The sequence below is a fragment of the Candoia aspera genome, chromosome 7 (genome assembly GCF_035149785.1).
Source record: "Candoia aspera isolate rCanAsp1 chromosome 7, rCanAsp1.hap2, whole genome shotgun sequence".
Lineage (NCBI taxonomy): Eukaryota > Metazoa > Chordata > Lepidosauria > Squamata > Boidae > Candoia > Candoia aspera.
Window position 1 is genome coordinate 79,917,063 of NC_086159.1, and position 11,022 is coordinate 79,928,084.

Consider the following 11,022-nt stretch of genomic DNA (forward strand, 5'->3'; position numbering starts at 1 on the left):
GTGGGCAGAGACCCATTATTGCTTTTTGTAAGTCGCTCCTGGAAGAAGCCACCAGCAGCTCAGTTCACACAGTGTGCAAAGTCACAAGCCTCAGTTGTGATAAATCCAATACCACACTAAGCCAAAGCCTTGATTTACAAACCATGGTGGCTGCATTCACACATCACAGTAAGCAATCCACAAACCAACCATGTTATATCTTAATGTGATGAATGGGATCCATCACTGTGCACAGCTGCTGTTATCAGCTGCACTTTCATTCAATGTCAGGTTTGGAAGGCATCTTGGAGATCTAGTCCAACCCTCTGCCTGGTGCAGGAAATTAGTACCAATGTACCCACAGTTTACTGAATTATCTAACTACCTGGGTTTGCACAACACAACACACCCATTGTAGTCTAGCTGCAGTTGTACAAACCCAACCCATAAAGGCTGTTGGGGGATTTCTGGCTGAAGAGCAGGAAGGTGTATGCAGCTGTTGGACCCCAAGTGGGCTCTGGATGTGGTTTGAGCATCCTTGCTGTACCTGTCAGTAAGCATGCAACAGCTGCACATCCTCATCTCAATTGTCCTTGGTTTGAGGTTCAAGTACTGTCTGGAGATTTCCAGTGCCAAAGCTGAATTTTGAAAACAATTAAAGACTGAGTGTATGCCAAGTTCTCCCACACAATAATACCTATAAGCAATTTGGAATATTGTCAAAGTCAGAGGGTACATCTTCCTATTATCTAAATATCAGAATGTTGCCCAGCCAAATCTGAGACAGTTTTCTGACTTGGGAGAAATGACTCTGCTCCTATATGAGATCAAATTTTGGTTAGTTACCTAAGTTTTATATTGTATACCTTAAAAAAATTACATGTCATCTAATAAGTCTGTGAGGTTTCAAAAAAGCCCAATAGAGATACAAAAGCCTCATTGCCAAATTCATGCCTTGGACATGATTCGGGGGGACATTTTAGGACAAATGCTGATTGCTGGTCTATTCAAGTCTGTCCTTGATCTACATAAACTGAGGCCTGGCTTGGATTTTGTTTTCATAATAATCCTGTTTCCAGCAGGCAGATAGGCTTTTCTGAACGGCTGATTGAATGGTCTCTTGATCAGAACATTAAGAAATGAGTGCTTTTCACGTGGTCTGGGCATTTGTCATAAATGTGGAAAGGATTCACTTTGGGATAACAAAATGGGCAAATGCGAGGTTTTATAAAGGAGTGTACATGGAATTGCTCTATCAAAATATGCACTGAAAATTAACACTGTCTCCACCTTACTGAGAAATATGTGGATGCCATTAGTCGTGCAGTCAGAGATACAAGCACGAGAGAATCGCAGGCTGAAAACTGGTACGTTCTTCCTGAAGACATCAAAATAGGTAAAGTTTTGATTAAATCATCTATCATATCCCAATTCCATCTTGTTTTGTTAGTTTATTTTTAATACAAGTTCCATGGTTCCTTGCTGACAATTTGGCGGATCTCAAAAAACTGGGTAGGGTCCAGGGGTATCCAGAGGGAGGAGGTCAAAAAAGTCAAGGGGACAGCCACACCTACACACGCACGTAAAAATGGGCAGAGCTTCAGTCACATGGTTGTGGCTGCCGACATTATTTTTCTGACCCCCTTCCTGAAGACACCCCCACTAGGGTTCAGTCTGGCAATATTTGGAAGGGAAATCATTAGGAGATCCAAAACTACACTGGGAAATCAAATAAACATCCCAGAAGAAGACAATGGCTAGTTTGTGCTGTTGTCAAGGAAATGTTATGGACATGTTCACATGATCATCAAGAGTTGAGCAGAATTTGAAGAATGCTTGAACTTTGCCTTATCGTTGCTGGTAGATGTGGTGTAGAAGAGTGTGGAGATGGCCTTGAAGAAAATAAGTATTAACAGTTAGGAAAATATGAATATAGCCTGGAAAAACAGGAAGGGGTGAGGAAGAAACTCAACACAGCCCCATCTTGACTCTCTTCAGTAAGTCAAGCTTTTGAGATTCTGTTATTATAGCCTATCTCCATAAGAAGAGTCCTAAGTACTTTTTGTGCTGTCTGTTTCCTAATCTGGCCTCCTTCAAGGGGCTGACATGCAGTAAACTTTCTAGGCAAACTCGAAGACAGACACATAAGCAGAAGGAGGAGGAGCACAGGCATTGGAAGGTATGTCTTCCGGATCTAGCAGAACTGGAGAAGCATTTCAGCAGGAACTGAATTTGCTGAAAGATTTCTCTCTGTTTTTCACAAGACCTATGTACAAAAAGAAATGTGATGCTTGTGTTCCCACCTCCAACCTTTCTTCTTCACTTTCCCCCATTTTGCTTGTTTTTGTGGCCTTTTGAATCAATCCTGACTCTGGGTAAACTCAGGAAAAAGTCCCTGCACTTTTCTTGGAAATGTTTTTGGAAGTGGCGTGCCCTGGCCTTCCGCCTGGGGCTGAGAGGGAGTGACTGGCCCAAAGTCACCCAGCCAATTTCATGCCTAAGGCAGGACTTGAACTCATGACCTCGCAGTTTCTAGGTCAGTGCCTTTAACCACCTCACCAAACTGGCTTAACTCATTTTGCTTAAAGCAGCATAATTCTCTTTGTGGAGTCCTGGGTGCTCTCTGAGCCTTGTCTTCTTGCAGACGTTTCATTGCCAGACTAGGCAACATCTTCAGTGCAAAGAGGGAGTGGGCCTTGCTCTCAGTTTATATACCGTGGCTTGCCCTGCTTGTGTTGGTGGGGGTGTTGTTCTCTCCTTGGGAGTTCTTTGATTGGGCTGTTGTTTGCTGCTTGGTTGACTGCCTGAGTTAATAGTTCCCTGATTAGGGTGCATTGTGCTGTTTGATGGTTCATCTGGTGTTAATCCTAGTGTTGATTTTTGCATATCTGGGTGTGGATTGCTGGCAAGGGAGTGTCCTGGTCTTTTGGCTTTTCTATTGTCTCTTTTGAATGGTATGTAAATGTTGTTTACCTCTATGTGTCTGTTGATGGCTGCTTTGTCTGAGTGCCAGGCTTCCAGGAATTCTCTGGCGTTTTTGGATTTGGCTTGGTTTAGGATGCTCACAGTTTCCCAGTTGAAATTATGGTTGAGCCTGTCCATGTGTTGTGATATTAAGGAGTTCTCATCGTGTCTTCTGACTGCTAGTTGGTGTTTGTGGATGCGCTCTGCTAGTCTTCTGCCTGTCTGTCCTACACAGTGGCTGTTACAGTCTTTGCACTGTATGTTGTAAATAACTCCTGTTTTTTCTTCTTGGGCTATTGGGTCTTTTGGGTTACTTAATATGTTTTGAAGAGTTTTAGTTGGTTTATGTGCTACAGTGATGCCATGTGGTTGTAAGAGTCTGTTGGTGGTTTCTGAGGTGTTTCTGATGTATGGCAGTGTTATCCTTTTCATAGCTTCTATTTGTTGGGTTGTAGTGGGTTGGGCGGTGAGGCACTTTTTGATAAAGTTAAGTGGGTATCCATTTTGCTGGAAGATGCTGTGCAGATGTTCTTTTTCTTATTTCTGGTGTTCTGGGTTGCTGCAGTGTATAAGTGCTCATCTGAATAATGTTCTTACACAGCTTCTCTTGTGGGAGGTTGGATTGTTACTTTGGTAGTGGAGCACTTGGTTGGTGTGGGTAGCTTTCTGGTAGACTTGTGTTTCTAACTTGCCATCATTTCCTCTACTGATGAGGATGTCCAGGAATGTTGTTGTTTTCTTCGTCCCTTGTGAATTTTATTCCATTAAAGATGTTGTTGATGGTTTTGTGGGTTTCTTCCAGTTGTTTCTTTTGTATTATGACAAAAGTGTCATCTACATACCGGATCCATACTTTGGGTTGTATGTGTGGGAGTGCTGTCCTTTCCAGGCGCTGCATTAAGACCTCTGCTGTAAGTCCTGAAATCGGTGATCCCGTGGGTGTTCCTTTGATCTGTTGGTATATCAACAGATCATCAAACTGAAAGTAGGGTGTAAGGCAGCGGTTGATGAGGTCCATTATCCTGGGTATTTCTATACACCAAAATGTATATCATTGGAGGCAGGCCAACATTTCCCTTTCTGGCAGCCTTGAAGGAAAGAGGGTCTACCAGTTCCCCTCGCGTGAGAAGAGTTGCAGGAACTTTTTCTGAGGTTTCCTGTGGCAAAAGCCTTGCCAGTAAGTGGGATGCATCAGTCAGAGCCCACATCCTTCTAGGCAGAGGCAGGCAGAAGAAACTTCAGAGCAGTGACTTCCCCAACTGGGGGAAACGGGATGGGGATGGGGAGGGGAATAGATTTAGGACAGGCCAACACTGCAGGTGGCCCTTAGAGCAGACCTGGGGTGGCCAGCGAGCCCGTGTTTTACAAATCCAGCCAGGAAAAACCTAAGATGTCAAGGTTGAGAAATAAGGAGCAGGAGGTGCAGCTGGAGACTTGCAGATTCTGAACATTGTGAGCGTAGCCACACACACACACACACCCGTGCTTCTTTAGGCAACCGTGTTCTTTGAGAGAAACAAATTTGACTTCAGAAAACAGAAATAGGTTTTACAAATAAAAATAATTATAATAAAATTATGAGTCTGTGCGGTCTTGTATTGAGGGACACCCCCACCCCCCAGGAAACAGACAGAAATCACAAAGGAAAAGGACAAAGGCTTATTTTTTTTCCTTTGGGGTGAAAACAAATACGTAAGTTCTGCTGCATCAGGCCAACGCCCCAGTGGCCAACCAGATGCATCTGGAGGGTTAGCAGGCAGGAGACATCCCCCCTGTCCTGTCATCTTTCTTCCTTCCTTCCTTCCTTCCTTCCACCCATCCATCCATCCATCCATCCCCTGCAGCATTTTGCCCCTGAACTTAAGTGGAGCTCAGAAAGGTCCAGAGAACAATGGCAGGATCACGGTGGGAAAAGGGAGCTGATGTTTAACCAGCACCTCTGACATTTAACATACCACCTTTGGTGCTCAAGTGATCAGTTTAGTGGGTGTAATTTTTTAAAATGCTAAGAGAACTTAGAGCAGTGTTGCTCAATCTTAAGAACTTTAAGTTGTGTGGACTTCAACTCCCAGAATTCCCCAGCCAGCTTGCTGGCTGGGGAATTCTGGGAGTTGAAGTCCATACATCTTAAGTCCATACATCCATACATCTTCAAGTTCCTAAGATTGAGAAACACTGACTTAGACTAATAGTTACAATAACATATTATACATTGTAAGAAAGGACAAGTTGTGTGATATAATATCACTTTTGCTAAAATTAAGGGGCAGACAGACAGGTGAAAGGAAGTGAGGATTCAGTTCTTCTTTCATTTAACAATTCTTCTCTGCAAAGCCTTTGCTTTGACTGTTTTCTTCCCCTTTCTCCTAGCCTTGTTTTTGAAGTTATGCCTGTAGTAGAAAAATTAAAATGTTATGGGGGTAGTATTGACAAGTACATACAGCCTTGTGTGGCGCAGAGGGGCAGGCGGCAGTATTGCAACCGAAACTCTCCCCACAACCCCAGTTCGATCCCGGCGGAAGCCAGATTCTCTCTCGGGCAGCCGGCTCAGGTTGACTCGGCCTTCCATCCTTCCGAGGTCAGGAAAATGAGGACCCAGCTTGCTGGGGAAGGTGACGACTGGGGAAGGCAATGGCAAACCACCCCGCTCTATAGTCTGCCAAGAAAACGTCGTGAAAGCGGCGTCCCCCCAAAGGGTCAGGCATGACTCGGTGCTTGCACAGGGGACCTTTCACCTTCACCATTGACAAGTAGAGTAGGAACTTGCAAGCGGCAGAAGATTAAGTGACCCTTTCTGCCCACCATTCTTTCTTACAGTTTAATCTCCTTCATGGACCATACGAGAGAAGATGGGGTGGAGGACTCCTGTCTCATGTCTAGTTCAGCCCATAGAAATGACCATTTAAAATTCAGCCGGGCGATGTGTGTTGTATGTGAGGGGCGGATAATTCTAATGAGCTTCCATGCATGAATCCGTCCATTCCTGGGATTATCACTGGCACAGATGTCACATTGTAAGAGGCTTTCCTTCTTCATTTCAACACTATTATTTTGAATATGTGAGAATGATTTCAGTTGATTGGTCTGTGTTTTAATTTATTTGCAAAAAGGGAGGGAGGGAAGGATATACTGCAGCCTATTATTTGCCAATTATACAGTAGTCTGAAGCATTACCTGTCTCTCTACATTTGAACAAGCACTTGATCACAAGGTGGTCATTTGGAAGTATGTTTAGAAATTTGGATTGCATCTACAGCACTTCTTCCTGAGTTTAATTTCTTGTTTGTTTTCATTGTCAGGAAATTAGCCTCAACACAAAGGATTCAATTGCATAATGTGACATGAATGCGCTTGGAAGACTAGTTCTGATTAGTATATGACTGGTTTATGCTTAATAAATGAAGAGGACACTGTACTCAGGGAATTCTGGGAGTTGAAGTCCACACGTCTTAAAGTTGCTGAGGTTGAGAAGCCCTGGTATGGAAGATCCTGGTGCATCAGCACCAAGGTGGGAAGTGGGCATCTGCAAGGGTGATGAAAGAAGTCGAGGTGGCTGCTCTGAAGCTGCAACTGAAGCTGCCACCTTGACTTTTTAAATCGCCTCTGCAGATGTCCCTGGCAGTGGCTGCCTACAGCTGTGTAGGGGGTTGTATGTCAACTTCATTAGTGAAGGTTTTGGAGCTGTCCTGGGTACCTCTGGTTTGGCCCAAGGTCTGATTTACCAATTTAATGCAAAGGATGCAAATGTAGGAGTCATACTGATGCACACATTACAAACAGGTTAGACCAGTGCTTCTCATCCTTGGCTGGCTGGGGAATTCTGGAGTTGAAGTCCACACATCTGAAAGCTGCCAAGGTTGAGAAACACTGAGTTAGACAATAAACTATTGCAGTTAAGCCAACCAGAGTGATGTTGGGTTTGGCTTAGCAGACCTTTCAGCTTGAAAATGACTGGTCATCTTACAAAAGGCAGCCAGAATTTCCACTCAGTCCTTGAGTGATCTTCACAGGTTGGACCCGATTAGTAGTTGGGCAGGAGACCACTAGGAGATCCTGAGGCGGTAGGCTAGATTGGGAAGTCAAAACATATCCTGGAGGGAGATATTTGACCTTCCACTATAGCTGGGTTCTCTCAACAAGCCCTGATGAGCTATTTCTCTATGGATCCAACTTCTATAGGTCTGTGGCCTCGTTCTCTTGCACCTCTGGAAGATTGCCGAGGACTGTTTTGAAAGGCTTAAAAGGAAATAGAAGTGTCAGTTTGCCAGTTCATAAGGAGCATGCTCAACAGCTGTAATTGTGGCATGATGCAATTTGAATACTATTTTTGTATGCATGAACAATGCAAAGTGAACGCAACAGGAGACACTTCAGAAACAAATGTCACAAATCCGGAAAGGCAAGTTGTGACACTTCATCTGTGGGCAACAAGTTTTGTTGACAGAGACTGATTTCAAGGCTTTAGAGAGAGCATTCATCTGTATTATGTAAAGCCAACATTGTATAGCTGTATTCATGTATAAAATCAGGATTGTTTTGCCTTCAGTTGGGATATTCCACCTTAAAATTTGGGTTCTTGTAGAGACAAACAAACTGCACACATAATAGCTGGGTCAGAAAACGTGTCAGTAAAATAGGTATGTGCAAGGACACAGTTGATGTCAAATCCCACCAGTCCCTAAAACTATGGACCTTATTTGTGCTCTGTTCTAAGATGCTTTTCAAGGCTTGCCAAAAGTTTCACCAAGATTCAAGGGCCGGGCTGGAGAAGGTCTGTGCTCAGGATCTTAGAAGCCCTGATTTAGCTCTGATGGCAGGAGTGCTGTCAGCCCTGCAAGGTGGACTAGGTTGAGAAACAGACTCCACAAGATATTTTAGAACTCTAATTTATTGATATAGGCTATGGTAACCAAGGGGGTCCACAGGGTCAAAAACGTTGTGATGGTTGCTGTGTGATCAAAGCTTTGCCTGTTTTTTTCTGGAGATTTGTTCACACAGTTGTGGCCGTCATCTTGACTTTTTTTACCATATCCTGAGGACCCTTCTGAAAATAGTGTTTTCCTTTCCCTTCCTTTTATACCAAAGAGAGAGTTGCATTCCTTCTCCAAGGTCATCTCTGTGGCTCTCTACAGGGCTCCATGGGATGGAAGAGGTCAAAAAAGTTAAGATGGCAGCTGCTTGTGCAATTCAAGCCCCTTTTTCCATGTGGGGTGGGGTCAGGCGTAAAACCATACAGTTGGGGCCATCATCCTGATTTTTTTTTACCCCATCATCACCCCGTGGACACCTCTGCAGCATGGCACACTTGCTTGGAGGTAGCCCTCTCAATGCCCAGTGGCCCTTACTTCACAGTCAACTTGCATAAGATTAGGCCTTAATTAACTAACATATCAATGAAACAATTAAAACTTGTACCTCTAAGGGACACATTCTATTGAAATGCAACTTGCTTGTCATTGCTTCTTGCAGTAATTACAACTTTTGATTTCTCAACCCCACAACTGATCTTTCATCTGGCTGCGAGTGGGTTGTTATCTACAATGTTCACATTCATTCACTGTGACTGGGTGAGCTAATGCACCACACTTGCCGCCTTGAGAGTCTAAAAGTGCTGCTTTTGTGTCATTTGGGAAGATAATTCTTTTCCAGGTTTCCCAGTGGAAAAGGGAATCATATCATTTGGCCCCAAAAATTAAAAACTTAAATAGCCCATCCAGTCCTTTTGTAAGCTAGGGCTGTCATTTATTTATCAATGATTTGTAATCACAATGGGAGCTTTTGTAGACACTATATCACGCAGGGGGTGATCTCAGCTCTTGATGTTGCCAATGCCAATATCGCAACTCTACAATGGCTCCCATTCATTGCTGAAACCGATTTACTGACTAAATCGGAAGCTAAGCTGAAGTATATCCACATGTGCAAAGAATGAGCCAACAAGTTACTAGGGAATAAGGTAATTAGGGAAATTGGGAGATGCAGGGAACAAAATACTTTTCTCACTGAATAAGGGTCAACAACTAGATGCACGGGTAAGAAGGAAGTATTTTTAATATTTTAATAATATAATGATTTAATTTAATACTTTAAAACAATTTTAATAATTCTTTGGAAAGCCTGGCCTGAGAAGTCTACAGAAGGTAGAATCTTGGCAGATCCAAATACTAGGGCATCTGAAGAACAGATGCAGGAGATGCAGGACAAATGCATCTTCAATACACAGTGACTGATCTAGATCAGTGTTTCTCAACCTTGGCAGCTTGAAGATGTGTGGACTTCAACTCCCAGAATTCCCCAGCCAGCCATGCTGGCTGGGGAATTCTGGGAGTTGAAGTCCACACATCTCCAAGCTGCCAAGGTTGAGAAACACTGATAGAGACAGTTTAACAGGCTTGTGGATCTCTGCCCCAAATGTGACAATAGCTGGGGAATATAGTCTCCAAATTCTTTCTGAATGCAATCTAAGTGTAATGCATTGAACTATTAAGAGGGGATGTAGTCAAGCATGTGCGGTAGTCTGATCAGCCCGATCTCCATGTTCTAGGAGTGGGAATATTTGACACACAGCCTCAAAGGGGCAAAGTCACATGGAGTCACCTTTTAGCTCTGAACATCCAGGTTGAGACTGGAATCAGAAAAACTCACAAACAGCTACCCTGGAAGGTTCCTTTGCTTCTTAGGAAAGCGCTACCCCATAAGCTGAGCCCGAAACAGAGAAAAAAATAAGAATTTTCTGGGGCCATTTTCAGATTGTTCATCCACATTTAGGCCATTAGAGTCAATGGCTGAGGGGCAGGAGAAACTTGTTTGAATGAGACAAATAACCAGATTTTAAAAACCAGAAGCAGGTTGATTCACATCTTGGTAACATTGAACTCCTGAATCCTAATGACCTTCTCTCAGGGGCATCCTCAAGAGTGCTCCAAAGGGCCATACATGTAAAAAGAGAAGAGGATTCAACTGCATGGCATGGCTGACCTCCCAAAAAGGACTGAAGCCCTATCAGATCTTCTCCCCAAGCCCCATTTCTACTGTTTAGGACAGTGTTTCTGGCTGGGGGAATTCTGGGAGTTGGAGTCCACATATCTTAAAGTTGCTGAGGTTGAGAAACACTGGTCCAGAAGGATGCCTATGGCTAATTCCTGAGGACTCGGACAGTGTTGGCATTCTTCTACTCCAGGTTTGACAGAGACCATTCCCCAAGACACCAGGAGTATCTTAGTCCTTAACCAAGTCTAAAGTGTCCTTGAAATGGATTTCAATAATTTGTTTCATTTTAAAAAATGGGTTGAAAAGGAGGACCCTTCTACAAGAATCCTGTCCCGTGATGAAACACATGAACTGTTTTCCCCTCTGTCTCCAATTTCTTTCCATCAGCTGCCCCTTTTTCCAATGGCCTTTCCTTCTCTATTCTGTTTTTCATAGCGATCATTACTGAGAACTGGGTTCTGGTCTCTACCTCCTTAAACAGTGACTCATATTCATGCTATTTCCTTAAGGTAGTTGACAAGAGGCTTGTTTGAGAACTAGTACGGTCCAAGCTCTTTCAGAATCAACCAATTCTACTAAGATGTAAATCCTCCATAATCATAAAGCCATGTGTCTCCCCCAGGAACGTCCACGCGATATGTTAAAAAAAGTCAAGATCTTGACCATGATGGTCCAATCAAAACTGTTTTTATGTGCATCGCACCTCAAAACCAGGGGGAACTTCCACTGCATTTTCATGGCTGCCATCTTGACTTCTTTGACCACACCCTGCAGAGAAGCTGTCTTTAGTCATTAGCAGTATGAACCAAACATTTTGTTCAGGCCTTCCATCACTGCTTTGCAAAAGACCTACAAAAGCTTACCTTGGCGTAGTAGAAGGCATGCCCCAATTTCCTTCTTTGATCAAATTGCACTGCCTGAACTTCTGTTCTCTGAATTTTTTCTGCAGTTACTTTCTGACATGCAGGGGGCCTTTCCTTCTCTTCTTAAATGCCAGAGATGGAAGCTGTAAATGTGTTATTTTACTGCATATAGTATGCTGCATTGTGACTGATAACTACTTTTGTTCTGCAGACCAAGTCAAATTTT